This window comes from Adiantum capillus-veneris, chromosome 18 (genome assembly GCF_014529385.1).
Source record: "Adiantum capillus-veneris isolate H3 chromosome 18, ASM1452938v2, whole genome shotgun sequence".
NCBI classification, from domain to species: domain Eukaryota; kingdom Viridiplantae; phylum Streptophyta; class Polypodiopsida; order Polypodiales; family Pteridaceae; genus Adiantum; species Adiantum capillus-veneris.
This window is the reverse complement of record NC_140948.1, coordinates 128,534,155-128,555,582: the sequence shown is the minus strand read 5'-3', so window position 1 is coordinate 128,555,582 and position 21,428 is coordinate 128,534,155. Positions and strand designations below refer to the sequence as shown.

Here is a 21,428-nt window from a genome sequence, read left to right as displayed (position 1 = left end):
TCAGTTAGATTAGGAAGTGATCTGACACTTTTGTGAGTCTGTTCTCAGACCGTGCATGACCAAGCACTTAGAGTAGATTCATAACCTCTGGTTGCACACAGCATGATCATCAGATTTCCATCAAAACCCATCAGGAGCATTTTTACAGTGCATAGACGTATTTTCCCTATTTTAGCCAATTTTCACTTATTATTTTTAAGTGACTTTTGTTGGGAACTAGGTAGGGAAATTTTAGAAAGCAAGGATATAAGAAAACCCAACGCTAGCACTTTCTGGAAGAAGAGGCAGCAGGAACATCTGTTCAACAAGCACCTTCTCAGCAAGATCCCCCCCCCCGCCCCCACACCAAGCCTGGCGTTTTTCATCAACAAAAGCCCAACGATTTCATCCACAATCAAGCCTTGGTGTTTGCATTGCAGATCAACCCCGGCAACAGCAGGACCAGTAGAAACACTAGCGTTTTTGCAGCAGAACTCAGAACCAGCCCTAGCATTTTTGCATCACCTAGCGTTTTGCAAATCCATCGCGACAAGACTTAGATTAGCACCAGCATTTTCAGTTTTCAGCAGTCAGATCCCGCAGAAGAAATCCTGAACCTCGCAGATCTCACCTTCCCACAGTAGATCCTCGCCGCATGATCAGATCCCGCAAAGTTTGCACAAAAAACGCAGATTTCAGCATCTGCGTTTTCAGCGCGTCGTCGTCGTCGTCGCCATCGTCACCGACATAAAGTCAAAATTCAGCAAATAAAGATTTGCAGATTTCAGCCATTAGCGTTTTCAGATTTCAGCCCGTCTCGTCGTCGTCCTCATCGTCGGCAAGTCCAAAGCATTGTAGAGATTTGTGCAATCAATAGTAGATCACTCTCACCATAGAGAATGGGGCCTTCGGAGGAGGGTTTGACAACTTGTCTAGTGTCGTATTCTTCTCTCTCTATCTCTCTGTCTCAGCACCTTCATTCACAGTGTTCATCACTTTGTTTGTGTCCACTGCACTCTCTCACTAAATGAACGGAAGGCTCTCCCTTCCGTAAGAAAAAGGAACCCTTGAGCAGGGTTCGGAGCACTCATCTTGAGCAAAGTTCAACATTCACTTCCGCTGCACCTTACATTCCCACGGGTGCACCCCTTGGCGGCCTTGCGCTCACACCAAGGTTGCTTTTCCCACCTCACGTCGATTGGCCGGCCGCTAAGTGCACGGTCCGCTCTCAATGAGTGAAAAGAGAAACAAGGGGAGGTTGGACAAGCCCTTCTTTCTTGGGGTTCCTGTCACTCTTCAAAAACACAATTAGGAATCGACAAGCCCAAGAGGTCTTGGGTTACATGCGACTGCAACAAGGAAAAAAAAATTCTTGTGGTTCTTTTTTTGATTGAGTGATACAGAACATTGTCAAAGCTCTGATACCAATGTAAGGTGCAGCGGAAGTGAATGTTGAACTTTGCTCAAGATGAGTGCTCCGAACTGTGCTCAAGGTTCCTTTTACTTACGGAAGGGAGAGCCTTCCGTTCCTTTAGTGAGAGAGTGCAAATGATCAAAAACAAGTGAATAAACACTGTGAATGAAGGTGTTGAGACTGAGAGATAGAGAGAGAAGAATACGACACCAGAATGTTGTCAAACCCTCATCCGAAGGCCCCACTCTATGGCGAGAGCGGTCTACTATTGATTGCACAAATCTCTACAATGGTATGGACTTACCGACGATGTCAACGACGATGAGGACAACGACGAGACGGGCTGAAATTTGAAAACGCTAAGGGCTGAAATCTGCAGATCTTGTATCTGTTGAATTCTGACTCTATGTCGATGATGACGCGCTGAAAACGCAGATGCTGAAATCTGTGTTTCCCGGGCTGAATCTACAAACTTCGGCTGATCTAACCATGCAGCGAGGATCTGCCATAGGAAGGTGAGATCTGCGAATTTGGGGGCTGCGGTGCGGAGTCTACACACTGAAAACTGAAAACACTGATACAGAGAAAGTGATGACGCCAGAAAACTGCAAAAACGCTAGGCTGAAAATCTGCCGAGTGCTGTTGTCGCCAGGTTGATCTGCAAGTTGCAAAACGCTGGGCTGATATGTACTTGAGAAAAACACTGGTTCTATTGGCTGAAAACGCTATGTTGACTGTCGGGGGTCCTTGCCGAGAAGGTGCATTGTTGAACACAAGGTTCCTGTTGCCTCTTCTGCCAGAAAGTGCTAGCCCTAGCTTTTCTTATATATTATCTTACTAGAATTGCCCTACTCAGTTTCCCAACAAAGTCACTTATTAATAAAAAGTGAAAATGGCTAAAATAGGGAAAATGGGTTTTGTGCACTGTAAAATGCTCCTAATGGGTACTGATGATCATGTTGTGTGCAACCAAAGGAAATGCAACTACTCTAAGTGTCTAGACATGCACGGCCTGCGAACAGACACAAAAAAGTGCAAGAACACTTCCTAAGCTGAACCAAACCCTAGTCATGAGGTTGCTTGTCCACATGCACATAGGGTTAGATGTGCACGTGGCAGATCATGAATGGATTCAATCTTGTCTTGAACCGCCTTTGTCCTAACAAAGACCATCGACGCAAGGTTAGGATCTGTCAAAGGTGAAGCGGAAAAAGGTGAATCGTGTGCTAATCTTGTCTACGACCACAAGCAAACCTCCTCTCAAGATCGGGCAGCCAATGGATCTTGGATCTATCGCAATAGATCTCCTCGTACAAAAGCTCCTAGCGCATACCGCCCACCATACGGGCACAGCAACCACCTGCAGGCAAATACACCAGGTGTCTACATGGTAGGAAGAGGAAGCACTAGAGCGAGGAAGAGAGATTGCTAGGGAAAAATGCTAGAGAGAGAGAGAGCCCAAAACGTTGGAAGCTTTGCTCACTAATACAACATGCCAAAAGTACAAAGGGGAGGCCTGCATATATAGGGCAATAGCAAAATTGCCTTTTGAGAGTGTTGCTTTTCACTGTAACTACTTTTAGACAGACCGGGGGTCTTTATAAATGTGTCAAGGCCTCTTCTTGACAGGAGGAAAATGAATCCTCGTCTCTCACTATTCGTCTCTGGCAGAAGTAAAAGTAGGAGTATGATTTTTGTTTTTCTTTAAAATAATATTTTTTTGTAATGGTGTATAATATTTTTTTATTCTTGTTCTTTGAGATTTCTTAGCTCGGACATTGTACTTCTGTGAAGCAATAATAAAGAAATACCGGTAGGAGCACCAACCCTTGAGGGCCTGTCACAAAACGGGAGCGTACACGAGCACTTAGAAATCTGAAAAATAAAATACTTTGCAAAGGTGAGAGAAGGGAGAAGATCGACACAGTATTGGGGACCAAAAGATGGGCTGGTCCCCCCCCGTCAAGAGTATTCTTTATTCAGGGAGAATTCATATACAAGCACGAGAACCTGAGGAAACCCCTCCGTTCTGTAATCTTAGACCCGAACGTCATGCTTTCCCGTAAAGGGCTTGGGCACTAGGCCGTTCTTTCCCGTAAGGGGACTTAGGCGTGAAGCCGTACTTCCTGTGAGGGGCTTTCCCGTAAGACGGGAGATTCTTGCAAAACAAAGCACACAAAGCAACAATTCTCAATGCGTATCAACACCTTATACCTGTCGCTCCTTGCTCGGAAAAGCGACCTCCGTACTTAGTCGTCACACGAACTCTTGCAGTTTCCGTCGCCAGCACTTGCTCCAGAATCTCAGCGCTAACTCCTTCTACTGCTTCCGGCATGTGTAAAACTGGAACGCTGGCTGCTACTTTATAGGGCCTGGCACCCGGCGGGAATAGAGCCGAAAAGCAAGACCTTGGCGCCCCTAGAGAGAGGAGAGAGAGAGAGATCGCTGAATCTGCGTTTTCTAGAGAGAGGAGAGAGAGAGATCGCTGATTTTCAGCCTGCGTAGCTTATTAGCGCTAGATTTTTAGAGAGCCTTGCTTTATTTTATTAATAAAAGGGCTGGTCACTTAAAAGTGACCGGCCACTTTATAAAATAAAGTGTGAACGTGTTCAAACTTTACAAACTCACTCAATTAGTGAAAACAATGCTACACGAACACATTCCAGGCGTCCCCGGGTGCAGAACACAGCACAGATGCAATGCAGACACACACTCCTCGCGGGAAAGCATCTGCCCTCCCGCGAATGTTCCTGCTTTTCGTAAAAAGCTTCATTGAACCCATCTTTATTCTTGTGCTTGCGTTCTTACGCGTATTTTCTTACTCAGTTCGGATTTACTCCTTAGCCTACGGAATGCCCCCTTTCTGATGCACCCGTCACCCATCATGTGACGCATCAGGGGCACTCGTAACCCGGCCCTTTCCACCGAACTTACAGAAACTCCTTCGCGATGTTTACCGTCACCCATCAAATGACACATCAGAGTTGTCCGTTCTTGATGGCAGTTCTTGTAGCTACAATCTTTTAACAGTTCTTAGTGCACACAATAAAATATCTTTAAAAAAAGATTAATCATTAAAAATCAGAAAATAGTCCAATTAGCAACATCCCTCTGGCTTCTAAACAGTTGACCTCAACTGTAGTGCTTGGACATATACCTCCAATATCTCGAGATAAGCTGCTAATTCTTCCTGTGTCATCCACTGAGCATCTAGATTCGAATAGTTCTTAAACTTAACCAAATACTTCCGTGTTATCTTTCCGGACTTGAGAGACCGCTCCTGACGACTTACTATCTGCTCCGGTTGGAGTATTTCTTCTGTTTCCTCATCCTCAGGAGGTTCCTCAGCACTAGGCTGGCTCGGAGGCGGTCCCACATACGGCCAGAGTAAACTGACATGGAAAGCATTATGGATCCTCCAATTAGGCGGTAGCTCTAATCGGAAGGTGACATCATTCACTCGCTTAGTGATCTTAAACGGCCCATAATAACGGGTAGAAAGTTTTACCACCTTCCCCTTATGAGATGCTTGTTTCTTAAGTCTTGCTTTCTCAAACTTGAGTAAGACTAACTGTCCGACTGTTAAGTCTAGATTCCTCCCGTGCTTGTCTGCAACTTTCTTATGCTTTTCCTGAGAGCGTATAATAGCTCTCCTAACTTGCCCGTAGGCTGTGTCCAAATCTCGGACAAATTCATCTGCTCCAAAGATCTTATCCTTAGTTAAAAGGATCGGTGGAAGCAAAGGCTTACCATAGAGAATCTCAAAAGGTGCTTTCCCCGTCGATGAGTGTATGGTATTGTTATACGCATACTCGACAAGAGGCAAATATTTCTCCCAATCAGATTGCCTGTCTGACACATAAGCTTTTAACATATCCAATACTGTGGAATTGGCTATCTCACCTTGCCCGTCCGTTTGAGGATGGTAGGCAGATGAAAAATTCAACTTTGTACCAAGACTATCCATCAAGGCACGCCAAAAATTTCCTGTCAAGACCCTAGCCATATGATCTGATTTGATCGTTTTCTTGACTGGTATAAAGTGTGCTTGCTTGCTAAACCTGTCCACAATGGTCCAGATCGCGTCATTTCCAGTCTGAGTTCTAGGGAGGTCCATGATGAAGTCCATGGCAATACTTTCCCAAGGTTCATTAGGCACAGGCAAAGGTTGTAGCAACCCAGGCGTCTTATGCCGATCATACTTCACTTTTTGGCAAACCAAGCATTCCCTGACATACTTATCAATGTCTGCTTTAAGGCTAGGCCAAAAGAAATATCTTTCCATTGCTAAGGTCCTAGGGAGAATACCCTGATGACCCGCATAAGGCGAAGCGTGTGCTTCATCCATGATCTTCTTTCTTAATGGTTCCGCCACATATGGCTTGATGGTGGTAGAGATAACCGTCCCGAATGGAATATGGAAACTCATTCTCTCCACGATGTAGCTTTCCCCAAACGGTGGAGAAGTCTGGATCATTCGGATACAAATCCGGTAGTGCTTCTAATTCTTGGTGATACACCGAAGTGATAACGTTCACCCTTGGCCGCCGAGACAATGAGTCCGCGACCACATTCTTACTCCCAGCCGTGTGAAGGATCTGGAAGTGAAACATAGACAAAAAGTTTGCCCATCTCATCTGCTTCTCAGATAGTTTCCTTTGCGTAAGAAAATACCGCAAACTCTGGTGATCAGTCTTGATCACAAAATCCGCTCCTAGAAGATAGTGCTTCCAGTTGGATAAGGCGTGAATCACAGCCGTGAGTTCCTTTTCGTAGATTGATGCATGCAACTCTGCATCCTTAAGCCATCTGCTTTCGTAGGCCACTGCATGGCCTTCTTGGTTCAACACTGCTCCGATGCAATCGCCTGAAGCATCGCAATGAACCTCAAATGGTTTCCTTAAGTCAGGCACTATCAAAATAGGTCCATGGCTTAGCAAGTACTTGAGCCGATCAAAAGCTCCTTGTTGTCTCGATCCCCATCTGAAAGGAATCTTCTTCTTTGTCAAATCATGAAGTGGTCCTGCTGCATGAATAAATCCTCGGACAAACCTTCGATAATATGAACATAATCCCAGGAAACTACATACATCATGTACCGTAGTGGGAATAGGCCAATCTTCTACCACTCGGATCTTGACAAGATCCATACTCACTTGATTGTGAGAGACTATATAGCCGAGGTAATGTATCTCTGAGAGAAAGAACTCGCTCTTCTTTGCATTCACATGCAACTCATGCTTTCGCAATTCTTGAAACACTAAGTCCAAGTGCTTCCGATGTTCCTCTTCTGACTTAGAGAAGATTAGTATGTCGTCAAAGAATACTCCCGTAAAAGCTCGATACGGGCTGAAAATGCGGTCCATCATGCGATTGAATGTCGCACGAGCATTGGTCAAGCCGAAAGGCATTACCAAAAATTCATATAGTCCAAAGGTTGTGCGGAAAGCAGTCTTATGGACATCCTCAGGGGCGATCCGTATCTGATGATACCCACTCTTTAAGTCTATGCGACTAAAGACACTTGCACCCTGCAACTTATCAAGTATATCATCAATCCGAGGGATCGGAAAGCGATTCTTGATCGTGATCTTGGTTAAAGACCTATAGTCTATGCACATTCGAAACGTGCCATCTTTCTTCTGCACCAGTAGAACTGGAGAGCAGTAGGGTGAGGCACTTGGCCGTACTAACCCTTTCTCTAGAAGCTCGTTGACTAGCTTCAAAATTTCCTCTTGCTGAGCAAGACTTACCCGATAAGAGGGTTGATTGGGAGGCGAGCTACCCAGTATGAGATCTATGCGGTGATCTTCCGGGCGTACCGGAGGGAGTTCATCAGGAAGTGTTTCCGTGAAACAATCTTTGTACTTTTCAATAAATTGAAAACGCTTAATTTCCAGACTAGAGAGAGAGTCCCTACTAGTTTTATCATAGTTACCCGGAACGCGGAACGGGAACGGCAACGGGATCCCCGCGGAACGGGGGAACGGCTAGGGGTCCAGAACGGGAACGTCGCGGAACGGGAGGTATAAAAAACACCCAAATAGTGCAATTTTTAGCTCCTTGTGTTTAAATACAAGGAGTATTAGAGTGCTTTGACTCTAATACTCACAAAAAACTCGTTTTGAAGACCATTCAACCTTGCTATGACTAGATGATGTGAGAGAGAGAGAGAGAGAGAGAGAGAGAGAGGGAGAGGGAAAGATTTGAGAGAGTGGGAGGGAGAGGAAGAGAGCTTGAAGGCTTGAAGCCTTGAGCCTTGAGAGAGTGAGTCTTGAGAGGGAGAGATCTTGAGAGTGAGAGGGAGAGCTTGAGCCTTGAGGATTAGCTTGTGAAGAGAAAGGGGAAGGGGGGTGCATTTTATGAGTCCTTGAGGCCTTGCACACTTTCAAAAGAAGCCCAAACATTTACTTCAATTTTTTCAATTTTTGCCAAATTTGTTTGTAGCCGTTGGCCGTTCCAGGGGCATTCCGGAACGGTCCGGGGGCATTTTGGAACGTTCCGGAACGGCCGTTCCGGTTTGCATTGGCCACCCAGAATGTCAGACATTCCGGGACGTTCCGGAACGTTCGGGAAGAGAACTGCCCCCCGGAACGCCGGAACAGGGGCTAGGGGGCGTTCCCCGGTAACTATGAGTTTTATCCTTCTCACGTGCAAAAATCAAGTAAGCAGAAACACACTTCTTCATTTCTTTCTTAATGGAGATATGGCTTACAATTGGGAACTGCCAATCTCCTACATCAGCATGAATCTTTATTATCTTATCCCCATGATCAAAAGTGAGGGTCTTTTCCACATAATCGGGAATAGGTGTCATGTGGAAGTGCCATGGCATACCCAAGATGATATCACATCCCTCGATGGGTGCCATCAAAAATGATTCGCGGTCCTTGTACTCGCCAATCCGAAGATTGAGCTGTCCTTGCACGGGAGTTGCATTGGTTGTCAACCCCTCGAATGCCGATCCGGATGTAACCGGGGTGCCAAGCTGAGCCGGTGTGAGGCACAAACGTTCCGCAGTATCCAGGGAGATGAAGTTATCCGTGGATCTTGGATCATACAGAATCAATACTCGCTGGTTGTTCAAAGACCCCCAGCCCTTCAGAAGCTGACGCTTCCCTTTCTCCGTTTCTGTGTTTCCTTGAACATCTGGAATTGAGTTCGAGCTTGGTGGAGCGGGTTCCTTCCTTGCTTTATCTTGCCTCGTAGAGGCTTGTTCTTGCCGTTGCTGCTTTAGAGGGTAGTCCGGCTTCATATGTCCTTTCTCTCCACAGTAGAAGCATCTTCCTTCCTCTCTGAAGGTTTGGAGTTGAGTAGGAGAGAGATACTTAGTTCGCTTGCCATTGCCCTCTGGCTTCTTAGAATGATCATGGTCCCTAGATGGAGGACGTTTTCTTCCTTGGCCCCCTTGGTCATCGTAGACCCCTCTTTGTCTCGTACGGTAAGTGCTATGCTCCATTTTTCTGGGCGTCCCAGTTGAGTGCAAATCCTCAGCAATGATTGCTGACTCCATCATCCTCTGAAGAGTGTCATGCGGATACACTTTCATACTCTTTCGAAGCTGCGGTTGGAGACCCACTTCGAACTTTCGTTTCTTTTCCTCATCGGCAATCTTCATGAAGGGAGTGACCTTCAGAAGAACCGACCAATACTTGTCCACATAGGTCGTTACTCTTTCATGTTCCTTTTGGGCAAGCCAGTCCCATTCCTTCCGTATGTCCTGCTCGAAGTCAGGCGGAAGAAATTGTTCATAAAATTCAGATTTGAATCTCTCCCAAGTTCTGGCCTGAGAACCTTCCAGAATCTTGGCTAACCACCAATTACTTGCCGTTTCCTTGAGGTGCATCCCTACATGGCGTAATTTGGATCTTTCTGTGAAGTGCCCATTGGTAAAGGCGACTTCAAACTGTCTGATGAAGGACAGTGCGTTGGAGATATCTCTCCGTCCATTGTAGGTTTCGAACTTGATGTCCTTGTCGCCCGATTTGAAGACTCTCATGCAATGTTGAGACTTGCGACCAAGCTTCTTGAATCGTGGCTTGTCTTTAGGTTGATGTAGGGTAGTAGTAGTGGCGGCTTCCTTCTTCTGACGAGACGATCGAGAAGTAGAAGTATAATCAGGTGAGTAAGATGGAGATGAGATAGAGATGTCCTTGCTCTCGTCTAACAAAGAGAGCGCTTTTTCCTGGCCTTTCCTTGGAGTAGGCCGTTCATTCCGATCCGAAGATCCTTTGTGCACCTCGGCACGTTCTTCTCTTTCCTCCTGTGGTCTCACGCCAACAGTGCGGTCTGGATGCCCGGCTGCATCGGTTCCATTTGTTTTCTTCATTCCGCCCAAGAGCTTTTGGACATCTGGCAGTAGTAAGATTTGTTGCAAATCCGCAAGCTGAGCTTGCACTTGTTGAAGCTCCTCTTCAACGCTTCTCCCTTGGCCTGACATGGTTCTTCCCGTTCTTCCCGGAATCGTCCTTCTTTGCAGAGAAAGAGAGGAGTCCGAGCTTTGATACCACTGTCTCAAAACGGGAGCGTACAAGAGCACTTAGAAATCTGAAAAATAAAATACTTTGCAAAGGTGAGAGAAGGGAGAAGATCGACACAGTATTGGGGACCAGAAGATGGGCTGGTCCCCCCCCCCCCGTCAAGAGTATTCTTTATTCAGGGAGAATTCATATACAAGCACGAGAACCCGAGGAAACCCCTCCGTTCTGTAATCTTAGACCCGAAGGTCGTGCTTTCCCGTAAAGGGCTTGGGCACTAGGCCGTTCTTTCCCGTAAGGGACTTAGGCACGAAGCCGTACTTTCCCGTAAGGGGACTTAGGCGTGAAGCCGTACTTCCTGTGAGGGGCTTTCCCGTAAGACGGGAGATTCTTGCAAAACAAAGCACACAAAGCAACAATTCTCAATGCGTATCAACACCTTATACCTGTCGCTCCTTGCTCGGAAAAGCGACCTCCGTACTTAGTCGTCACACGAACTCTTGCAGTTTCCGTCGCCAGCACTTGCTCCAGAATCTCAGCGCTAACTCCTTCTACTGCTTCCGGCATGTGTAAAACTGGAACGCTGGCTGCTACTTTATAGGGCCTGGCACCCGGCGGGAATAGAGCCGAAAAGCAAGACCTTGGCGCCCCTAGAGAGAGGAGAGAGAGAGAGATCGCTGAATCTGCGTTTTCTAGAGAGAGGAGAGAGAGAGATCGCTGATTTTCAGCCTGCGTAGCTTATTAGCGCTAGATTTTTAGAGAGCCTTGCTTTATTTTATTAATAAAAGGGCTGGTCACTTAAAAGTGACCGGCCACTTTATAAAATAAAGTGTGAACGTGTTCAAACTTTACAAACTCACTCAATTAGTGAAAACAATGCTACACGAACACATTCCAGGCGTCCCCGGGTGCAGAACACAGCACAGATGCAATGCAGACACACACTCCTCGCGGGAAAGCATCTGCCCTCCCGCGAATGTTCCTGCTTTTCGTAAAAAGCTTCATTGAACCCATCTTTATTCTTGTGCTTGCGTTCTTACGCGTATTTTCTTACTCAGTTCGGATTTACTCCTTAGCCTACGGAATGCCCCCTTTCTGATGCACCAGTCACCCATCATGTGACGCATCAGGGGCACTCGTAACCCGGCCCTTTCCACCGAACTTACAGAAACTCCTTCGCGATGTTTACCGTCACCCATCAAATGACACATCAGAGTTGTCCGTTCTTGATGGCAGTTCTTGTAGCTACAATCTTTTAACAGTTCTTAGTGCACACAATAAAATATCCTAAAAAAAAGATTAATCATTAAAAATCAGAAAATAGTCCAATTAGCAACAGGGGCAGTGTATCTTGGCTCGGAACTTTGTCGTGCCGTGTCGACTCTCATGAATTCAGGCAGTAAATCCGACAAGGAGGGGAATGCTACACCTACTTGCATGTGTGAAGAAGCCAACAGAGGTTCTATCAGGAGTCTGCCTCTTTCCGAGGAATCGAGGGAAGAGCATGGCCCATTCTTGCCAAGCGATTTCAACAGGATGGAGTTTCAACGTCAACTGCAGGTTGACACTTGTGCTAAGCACATGATCAAGTACTCCAAGGATCCACAGTATGCAAAGTTTCTGAAGAATCACCCACTTGACAAGATCCATTCACGATGGTGTGTTGCGGCCTGCCATCCACTCACCTCTAAAGTCGTCTATGAAACAGAAAGCAAAGGCGAATGCAAACAAGCAAAAATTGTACTCGCAAAATGAGTTTAATGATACTATGAAGCAGTAGGTTGATAAACTGATGAAGACTACGAAGAGCTCTCGGAAGAAAAGTCGATCAGCAGACTATTCCGGCTATTTGGGTCGGAAATTTACTTCAAGGCAGCCAACAAATCCAAGAAGCGTGTTCACTTTGAGAATGATCCTAGTTCATCATCGCCTTCTAATAGCTCGCAAAGTTCCTCTCCTTTGACTCCAGCGAGGAGGACGGGAAGCGTAGAAGACTAAGAAGAGCAAGAAGAACAAGAAAACTAAGAAGAGCATATCCACAAGAAATCTCGGAAGCATCGGAAGCATTCTGACAGTTCCAACAAGGACACCTCGTCCTTTGACGGTTTTGTACGAGTCAATGTATAGAAAGAAGAAAAGACAATGGTACCATACTATTTGAACCAGTATAACCATCTCAAGAAGGGCGAGAAGACTAAGGATTTTGAGGGTGGGCAAGCACTCAAGTTTGATACGTTTTCAGGCTATCAGGATACCCACCGAGCTCTTAGTTCATATAGCAGTTCGACATCGTCTTTTCAAGAGGTCGTGTTTCACAACACTGCAAAGTGCAAAGACATCTGAAATGGAATGCCCAGACATGGTGGTCTACCCTACTGTTGCGCAGGGAAGCGCCTACAAAGTAGTTGAAATTCAAACACATATTCACTTCTGCCTATCTGACAAAAGAATACGAAGAGGATGTCATCACAGCTTGCAACAGAAGTTCTCCATACAGACACTTATGGGTCATGCCAAATCGGGTTTTGGTATGCATACCGGCACATTAATATACCCTTCCGACAAGCTAATGTCCACTAAAGCAAGGCAAGATTCATTCAACAGTAAGAAGAAGAAGGGTAAGCAACAAAAGAAGAAATCAATCGACCCGAAACTCTCAGTAGAGCAACGTGTTGAGTGTACTACAAAGAGGGCAAGTGTTACGGTTGTGGGGAGCAAGGCCACATTTTTGCGAAGTGCCCTAACAAAGCATCAAAGAAGCACATTGAGGACAAACCAAAGAATTCCAAAGCGGCGGATGAGCCTGCAAAGAAAGGGATGACAAAGGCAGGATTAGTTCTGGATTTTGTGCGGACAAGTCCACAACAAATAGACGAGAGTACGTAGCTCTAAAAAGTGTGGGGAAAAGTACAAGATCAGGAAGTCCTTGTATTCTTTGATAGAGGAGCCAAGGCCAGCTCCATCTCGGCTGAATTGGCAGCTCGACTTGGAATACGCATGAAGGAATGGGACCATTGATGGAGGCCGTTCTAGTAGCACTAGGGTGAGATGTTGCCATTACACTCATCATAGGCAAACTTGCCAAGGGTATCTAGGGCACGAGGACTTTTACATCATGCCTCTGGAGGGGTGTGACATTCTTAGGGATCCCTTGGTGCCACAAGAATGGCATCGTGGTCAATTATCGAGCAAGAAAGGCCACCTTGAAGAATGAGAAAGGCAAAGAAATTACCTTTATGTAAAATTAGAGAGCGAGTTTGTCCCACTTGTATCGACTTCGGTCGTTTCAAAACTAATGAAATTGTCACAAAGTGATGACGTGGCGTGGCCTAAAGGACTAATTAACTTACAAAGCCGAGCCAAGTCGCCCATTAAAAAGATAACCTTCAAGCAACAAGTTGAGCGATTCTGATGTGGACTTCCAAAATAAATACGGAGTTATTTTTACAAAAGAACTCCGAGTCCATACATCGGCTCTTAGGACATGCCAAACAAGGTTTTGATACGCATGCTGGCACACTCAGTTACCCTACAGACAAGCTTGTGGCAATCAAAACCGGACAATAATCATTTATGGTAACAAGAAGAGGAAGGAACAGGAAAAGAGCCCTAGATTGTCAGCCGAGCAGCACATTGGATACTACAAAGAGGGCAAATGTTATGGATACGGAGAACAAGGGCATGTTCTTGCCATGTGCCCTAACAAAGCGCCCAATGATCAGGCCGAGGACAAGCCAGAGAGTTCCAAAGCGGGCTCTATTGCATTCTTTCATCCCCTCTCTTCACGGGAAAGTAAAAGGAAAAATCTTGAAGCTAAAAGGAATCACTAAGACAAGGAAAGAAGTTGAAGGATTTGTGGAAGTGTAAAACTAGATCTTCACCATTTCAATTCCGTTGCACCTGACATTGGTATCAAAGCTTTGAAAATTTTGCACTAATCCGCTAATCCTTGAATTTTTTTTTTCTCTCGTGTTTAAGTGTGTGTTGTAGCGTTTCGCCCAAACTCTCACTCAGGGAACTGCATGACCTACCATTGTGTGTAGGACCGTGCGCCTTGAGCGAAGGAAATGCAAACACTGTATACCACGGGTTACAGTTGTGGTGCACCTGCGAGAGGATAGTTGACTTGGTGTGCGCGCTCGATCACCTCAACATAAAGAAAGCTTAGAATGGATATTTGCAATCATAGCTTCTTCGACATGACAGATCGCATCATTGAAGACATGCACAGGAAACATGAAGATACTAATTGCGAGTATCAAAATTTGTTAGCGGCCTATGACGACAAAGGAGGGCACCATCCAGATAAGCCTATTAGCTTTGGATTCTTGGCATTGTTGAAAGAACCATCTCTCCCATCTGCTTGGAGAATTCCATCATTCCAGAAGAGGCGTTGCATCGTCATCAATCTCCACACCTTTGGTTGTACATCAGGTCCAAACCATGTACATCTTCTTAGCAATCCATAGCCATCAATTCAAGAGCCAAAGGGTTCCAATCCGAGGCAACCGCCGCGGGAGTTCGCAGGCATCGTGAGCCTACATTCGCAGCCACATCCGTTGCAAAGGCGAGGATTCATCTAGAGCTTTCATCATACGGCAATCTAGTGGAAGCCCCAAGAGGAGTCTCTACCTTTGAGGAGTTACTTGGCAGTTTCATGAGACATCATAAAGAGGACTTGCCATGGTTCGTACAATTCCAAAGGACATATCCATCTTCATCTCCCATTTGGCGTTGCTCTCGCCAATCTTCGCGCGTAGGGGCCACATAGGCTAGCCGGTAACCTTCGTGGACATCGACGTTTGCATATCCAGCCATTCGCTCTACAAGCATCCATCCGGTTTGCATTTCGGTTCACACCATCCGAGTTGGGACAGCAAAGGAAATTGTTGGTCGGTAACCACCAAGGGCATCATTGATCCAAGAGGCAGTCTATTGTTTGCGAGTAGATGCATCATCACCATCCTTGTGTTTTGGACATTTCCACATCACCTAGGGGAGCCTCTCTCTCAAAAGCCGCCGTGGAGGACATCTTCTAGAAGGAACTTCATTCGAGACCAGCTTATGGCGTGCATGGAGTTCGGTATAGTACCTCACCTTAAGCAGCAAGGGATGTCACGTGCACATAGCTCGCTGTGCCACGTGGACATGCTTCATCGACTTCCAGAGCCAATTTTCCCCTTCTTCCTAGATAAGAGTGTCTGGAATCCTAGGAGGATAAGTACCGGCAATTTTGTGAGCCTGTTCGAAGGACCTACATGTCCGGACAAGTCCATTAGATTAGGTTTTCCAATTTTGGAACCCTCTTGCATAAATGGTTTGTACACGTGTCGACATATGTTATTACACTACTACGGTGGGCATCTGGCATGACGAGCATGTATTTCTAGGTTAGAGGAATCGAACGAACCATTCCCCGCGTCGATCGGATTCCTAGGTGGGAGGATGCGCGACAGTCTCACCCAAACGGACGCCCCCTGGCTCAATTTTTAATAAATCAATTTATTGATTTATTTTGGTGGGTCTGGTGAACAGTTGCCCTACCTAGGCCTTTATAAGTTCTCAAGGCCTATTCCTCACCTATAAAGGGAGGAGAGCTCTCATTTGGAACAAGTTGCAGAAGGAAGATGCAGAGAGGAGCCTAGCGCTAGCACAAGCTACAAATAAGCCTAGTGTTTTTGCATCCCTAGATCAGGCTTGACATTTTTGGAAAGCATCGGCAGTGTTCGCAGATTTTAGCCCTTGCGCCAGCCTCAGGCTTGCAGATCAGCCAACGTTTTCAGTTTTCAGCCCTTCCCTCGCCGGATCGGGTTGGATCTGGCCTCATCGTCCTCTTCGCTGCGCTCCAGCTGCGTTTTCAGCCTTGCTTTACGCGAGAGATCTGCTGCATTTTTCATCGCACATCTGCATTTTTGCAGCCAGCTTTCAGCCCTTCATTCCTCTCACATCGGGAGTGCAAATCAGTCCCAAATCTACCCTTGGTGGCCATCCGCAATCCCGCATCGAGAAGGATCCAAAGGTGCATCAAATCAGCCCCGGAGGTGCCTCTTCCTGCGGAATTACCGCGGCGATTGTCATCATTCAATCAATAAAGTCTGCATTGAGGTAATGCATTGTGTGTACATTCCATTTACGCAATCAAAAGCAAATACCACATCGGCAACGGTGTGGGGGGCCGTGAGAGGGTTGGTTGGGACCCCATCGGGTGTCGCTCTCTTCTTCTTCTTCTTCTTCTTCTCTCTCTCTCTCTCTCTCTCTCTCTCTCTCTCTCTCTCTCTCTCTCTCTCTCTCGCACATTCTCTCAGCCCCTCTCTTCAAGAGAAAGTTAAAGGAACAATCATTGAAACTAAAAGGAATCACTAACACAAAGAAAGAAGTTGAAGGATTTGTGGAAGTGTAAACTAGATCACCATTTCAATTCCGTTGCACCTGACAATAAGGTGAGAGGATATAGTCCTTCATGCTTTTCAAGCATGTCAATGGCCATGTATCCATCAATATCTCTCTTCTTATAAGGTGATAGGAAATAGTCCTTCATGCTTTTCAAGCATGTCAATGGCCATTTATCCATCTATATCTCTCTTCCAATAAGGTAAGAGGATATAGTTCTTTAGGCTTTTCAAGCATACTCCCCTACTTAGGGATAGAAAATGTCTAATCAATCATAGTTCTGTAAACACAAGAACACATGTCCAATATGTGATCTTTTAATCAAAGCAACAACATATATAATCTCCCATAAATTTCTTTGATTCAAGGGTGTCAAAGGCTGATGACAATTAGATCAGGTTTTCCACTTTTGGAACCCTCTTGCATAAATGGTTTGTACACGCGTTTTGACAAATGTTACTACACTTCGGTGGGCATATGACATGACGAGCATGTAGGTCTAGGTTGAAGCAACATGTTGGTCCAAACAATCCTTCAAATGCTTCACCAAGCAGTGAATTATCGCCCATGTCCAGCATTTCTGCTCAAACCTCGCTGATCAGCCCAACGTTTTCAGTTTTCAGCCCTCTTTCTCACCAGAGATCGCATGGATCTGCAAGACGATGTCTTTCCTGTTGCGGTCCGGTACTTCGGCAGCCCATTGAGCCTCTTCTCGGCCATTCCCTAACCGCATCGACTGTTGTTGTTCATCATCGTCATCATCATCATCTATATTTTCAGCCTTGCTTTGCGCCACAGATCTGCTGCGTTTTGCGTGCCAAATCTGCATTTTTGCAGCCAACTTCCAACCCTTGTTTCCTCTCACATCGGAATCACAAATCAGCCCTAGATCTACCCCTTGGTGGCCATCAGGAACCCCTCATCGAGACGGATCCAAAGGTGCATCAAATCAGCCCCGGAGATGCTTCATCTTGAAGAGTTACTGCGGCGACATTCCCTATTCGAGTCAGTAGAGTCTGCGTTTAGGTATTGCGTATGTGTACATGCCATTTACGCAATCAAAAGCAAATACCACTTCGGCAACGGTGTGGGGAGCCAGGTTGGGGACCCCATCACGTCTCTCTCTCTCTCTCTCTCTCTCTCTCTCTCTCTCTCTCTCTCTCTCTCTCTCTCTCTCTCTCTCTCTCTCTCTCTCTCTGTGCACATCTCTACCTCTCATTCTCTCTCTACAAGGAAATATCAGGAATCATCACTGATGCTAAGAAGCAATCATTAACGCAAGGAAAGAAGTAAACATTTGTGGAAGTGTAAAACTTAGATTTGCACCATTTCGATTCCGTTGTACATGACATGACAAAAGCTTTCAAGGAGTTTTAGTATTTAGGCAAAGGGGGAATCCCCCCCTCCCACCTTTTCTTTTGTCTATTCATATATCATCATTTCTCAATATTGGAGAAAAGACTTGCCTGTGAGACAAGCATGGGCTTTTCACGTCGTGAGAAAAAGAGGTCATTGTACGAGGAGAGAATCAAACACGACTTTAAAGTTTAGAGATGATAGCGGCTTTAGATCCCTATGTAGCCATCTCGATTCTCAGCTTTCCAAAACTCTTGATGCACTCACAACAGTATCCAATCATCTCATCCATATAGAAATCTTGATGCCCTAGAATCACATTCCCTTAGCCATCACATCCAGATCTCGTTGATCTCTAACAGATGTCTAGATGCACTAAATTTATCAAATCCTTCATCAAGCGAAATGTTGCAGACATTTCATCTTTCTCTCCAAAGATCAATAGCAACACGCGAACAGAAATATCAAATAACTGACTTGAATAGAGAGAGAGAGAGAGAGAGAGAGAGACGTCTAGTTGACGTCGATAGACTGTCTTGTCGAGATCCCCTATCGAAAAATAGCCATGGTCTCCAAAATCATCAAAAGGAGCCTTGCTTCCGTTGGAAGCTCCATCGGTTTCTTATGTTCCCTCACTGGGATTTGGATTTTCTTCGTCTCCCCGTGGAAGCGTGTCGTCTCTTTCGCATCCACTACTAAAACCCATGTGTGCTACAAAAAGCATCGGATCCTCTTCTAAAGAAGAACCGTTTGAGCTCAGATACCACTGTTGCAGGCTTGGACACTCCAAGCGAGAAATCAATAGCAACACACGAACAAAAACTGCAAACAATTGAACTTGAATAGAGAGAGAGAGAGGAGGGGGGGGAGACGACACAGAACGACGAGCCTACGAGGTTCTGTCCCCAGATGCACTGACCTCAAAGACTAGCGTCCCTTCCGATATTTCTTTATTATTGCTTTGCAAAGGTACAACTCCCTAAGAGTCCAGTTCTACGAGACTCTGCATCCACATGCTCCTTGGAGATTGTCCTAGCGGCTCTTATAAACAAGTATAAGGAATACCCAAAAGGAGAGCCTCTAAAGCATCACTCCCAAAAGCATGCACAAACTGCTAGCTTTTCAACCAGCACAAAACACGAAAATCCACACAACAATGCCACATGCCAACTCAACGAAAATTTTCGGCCAACATTTACGCTTTGGACTTTTAATGTTTAGGCCTCTCGGCTAGTGCTCCATGCGTTGTCCAAGGTCAAAAACTCTATGGTCCTCTCAACCATTCTTTTAAGTTGGATACTGCCACATCACAATCTTGTGACAATCAACCCATTACCTCCGACCTCGTCATAGTTGCAGATCCTCTGGCATTTTGCATTTTCAGCCCTTGGCCTCTCGGCTCCAAGCGTCTACCGCAAGAGCCCATCAGCATCTAAGCATCTAGGACCACTGTATCACCATTTGTGCAATCTAAAGCAAATACCTCTTTGGCGATAGAGAGGGGGGGGCCTTGGAGGGGGGCGGTTCGGGACCCCATCCGGTGTTAAGTCTTCTTTCTCTCAATATCACTCACAAAACTTTCAATCGCAGTATCTCTCTTCTCTCTCCCGTCTTCACAATATCTCTCCCTAGTCTATTGCACATCTCTCATGTAATAAAAGGAACCTTGAGTGCGCATTGAGCACTCATCTTAAGTTATCGCCATAAATCACTTCTGTTGCACATTACATGTGGACATCACAGTATACACGGCCTCATATCTTCAGCTTCTGTCGGTTTGTTCAGCATCCGGTGTTGAGAGGGGTGTTAGACTTATAGCACTCATAATATATATGCATACTTGTACGGCTAGAGAAAACGGAAGGAAAGAACAGACTTTATCCAAAGCTCAGTAAACGTTTCTATGGTCCATTCAAGTTCATCTTTTTGATTGGACCTGCCTTTCCATTGGAAGATTCAAAATGCATTTCATGTGAGTCTCCTCACGAGAGATCTACCTACTAAGCATTCGATAGACACTAAGCCAGAGGATTTCGCTGAAGGTTAAGAAGTATCCACCCATGGATACTCAATGACAACGTTGGGTCCAACACCCGTAGATATGAGTTGCCACCCGTAGATATGAGTCGCAAAGATACAGAGTGTAAGTGCGTTACACACTTGCAGGCACATACACAGAAGTACCCTAACCCTGATAGACATTACCCTGTGAAAATTATCAACCCAATGTGCATAGATGAGAATATATAGCACACTTATATGAACCTTGGTACATGCATGCAGAGAACTGATTAGGACAAAGCATACCTTCTCACTTGACATATGGATTTGATGATCTAAAGAATGCGACTTTGAGGCTTGGACCTTCTCCTTTGAAATCTCGGGAGATCTCCGGGCGCAGCTCCGTCAAGCCTGATAGAAACGCCTGCGACAATGATTGATTGAAATCTGCAGCGATGAAAAATTGCATCCGGCATCTGAAATGCGGAACTGGGAAGACGGCAGAGAAGGAGGCTATCGGGAACTTTATGATATTACTCTTCCTTGGCTTGGAGAAGTACTATTACTTTTGGCCTTTTAAAAACAAAATCGAAGAAGATTGTGCAGATTCCTCTCTCTCGCTTTAAGAAAATAGGATTTTATGTAACTAATTGCTCATACTCATAGATTTTTGGCAAGCAAAAATCCAAGCATTCATCGATCCATCCATATGGCAAATCCGAGGCAACTCTCCCAATTCGAAAATAGTTATGCATCATTCTCATACCTGTAGCCGCCTCGAACAAGTCATAAATCATCTCCTTTCCCGAAATATGTAAAAGAAAGGGGTTTGTGCACTGATATCCGCTAGGAATGGCCCGAGCCATAACAGGTGAATAGGCTAACTGATGGTAAACTTGCCAGGTAACTCATCCACATCAACCCTCGTGCAAGGCATCTTCAAGAGCTGGTTCCCCCCTTCTATAGAATCTGTTGCCTACTCCATAGTCAATGTCTACTACATATTCATGGTATTCAAGAACAAGATAATGAACTTGAAGTTTTCTTTACTAATTTGATATTCAAGTCCATGCCATGACCATGTGAATTTCTCTCATCATGATAGAGTACATTTCATTAGAGCGCTTGTTAATTTTTACAGATCTTTGATTCTCTCTCTTTCATCGGGGAAAGAAAGCCCGTGTTTCTCTCTGTCTACAATCTTGCTTTTAGAGGGAAGAATATCATGAATGCTGGTGAGCAAAGGAAGTACGTAGAAAGCTCATGCCATAACCTTAACCCACACCTCTTGATCTCTCTTCACAACATATTTTGCATTTGCAATCATGTGTGTGGCAATTTGCGACACATGAACAATCCCTTCCTTTTGATCAAGAAAACCTGCAAGTTGCACAAAGTATCTATGATCCATGATCCATGACACGTGAAACCCTACCTCAGTAAACATTGAATAACTCAAGCTCCTATGGTTGATGCCCCTTTTGATGAGCTAGGGTTTCTATCATTTCGATCCCTCCTACATCGATCTCTACGCAGTGCGACCAGTTATACCTCAATGTGGAGACCTATCGATAGGACCCACTAATCCCATTTTGGAGACTCTTAACACTCGACTCTTGACTCGAGGCTCTTCACTCTTGAGACTCTCAATGCCACCCTCTTGCATCTTTTAAGCTTAGGAGCATTCAGTGTGGAGCCTTATAACAATTTTACTTTTCAGATTAATCATTCCAGAGATCTGTTCTCTCAACCCTTGTACTTCAAATAATTATCTGAATTTGAATACAATTCTAGTGGTCTTATAATCAAAA

At 45.3% G+C, this 21,428-nt stretch overlaps 1 protein-coding gene across 1 annotated transcript in view; it reads right to left on the bottom strand.

Moving 5' to 3' along the window:
• Positions 1-20,159, bottom strand: part of LOC147436389 (bet1-like protein At4g14600) — a 59,150-nt gene extending 38,991 nt beyond the window's left edge. The window contains exon 1 of the mRNA XM_086488157.1: positions 19,924-20,159. The gene's annotated coding sequence lies outside the window, so the exon portion shown is untranslated. The remainder of the gene's footprint in view (positions 1-19,923) is intronic.
• Between the last annotated feature and the right edge of the window lie 1,269 nt (positions 20,160-21,428).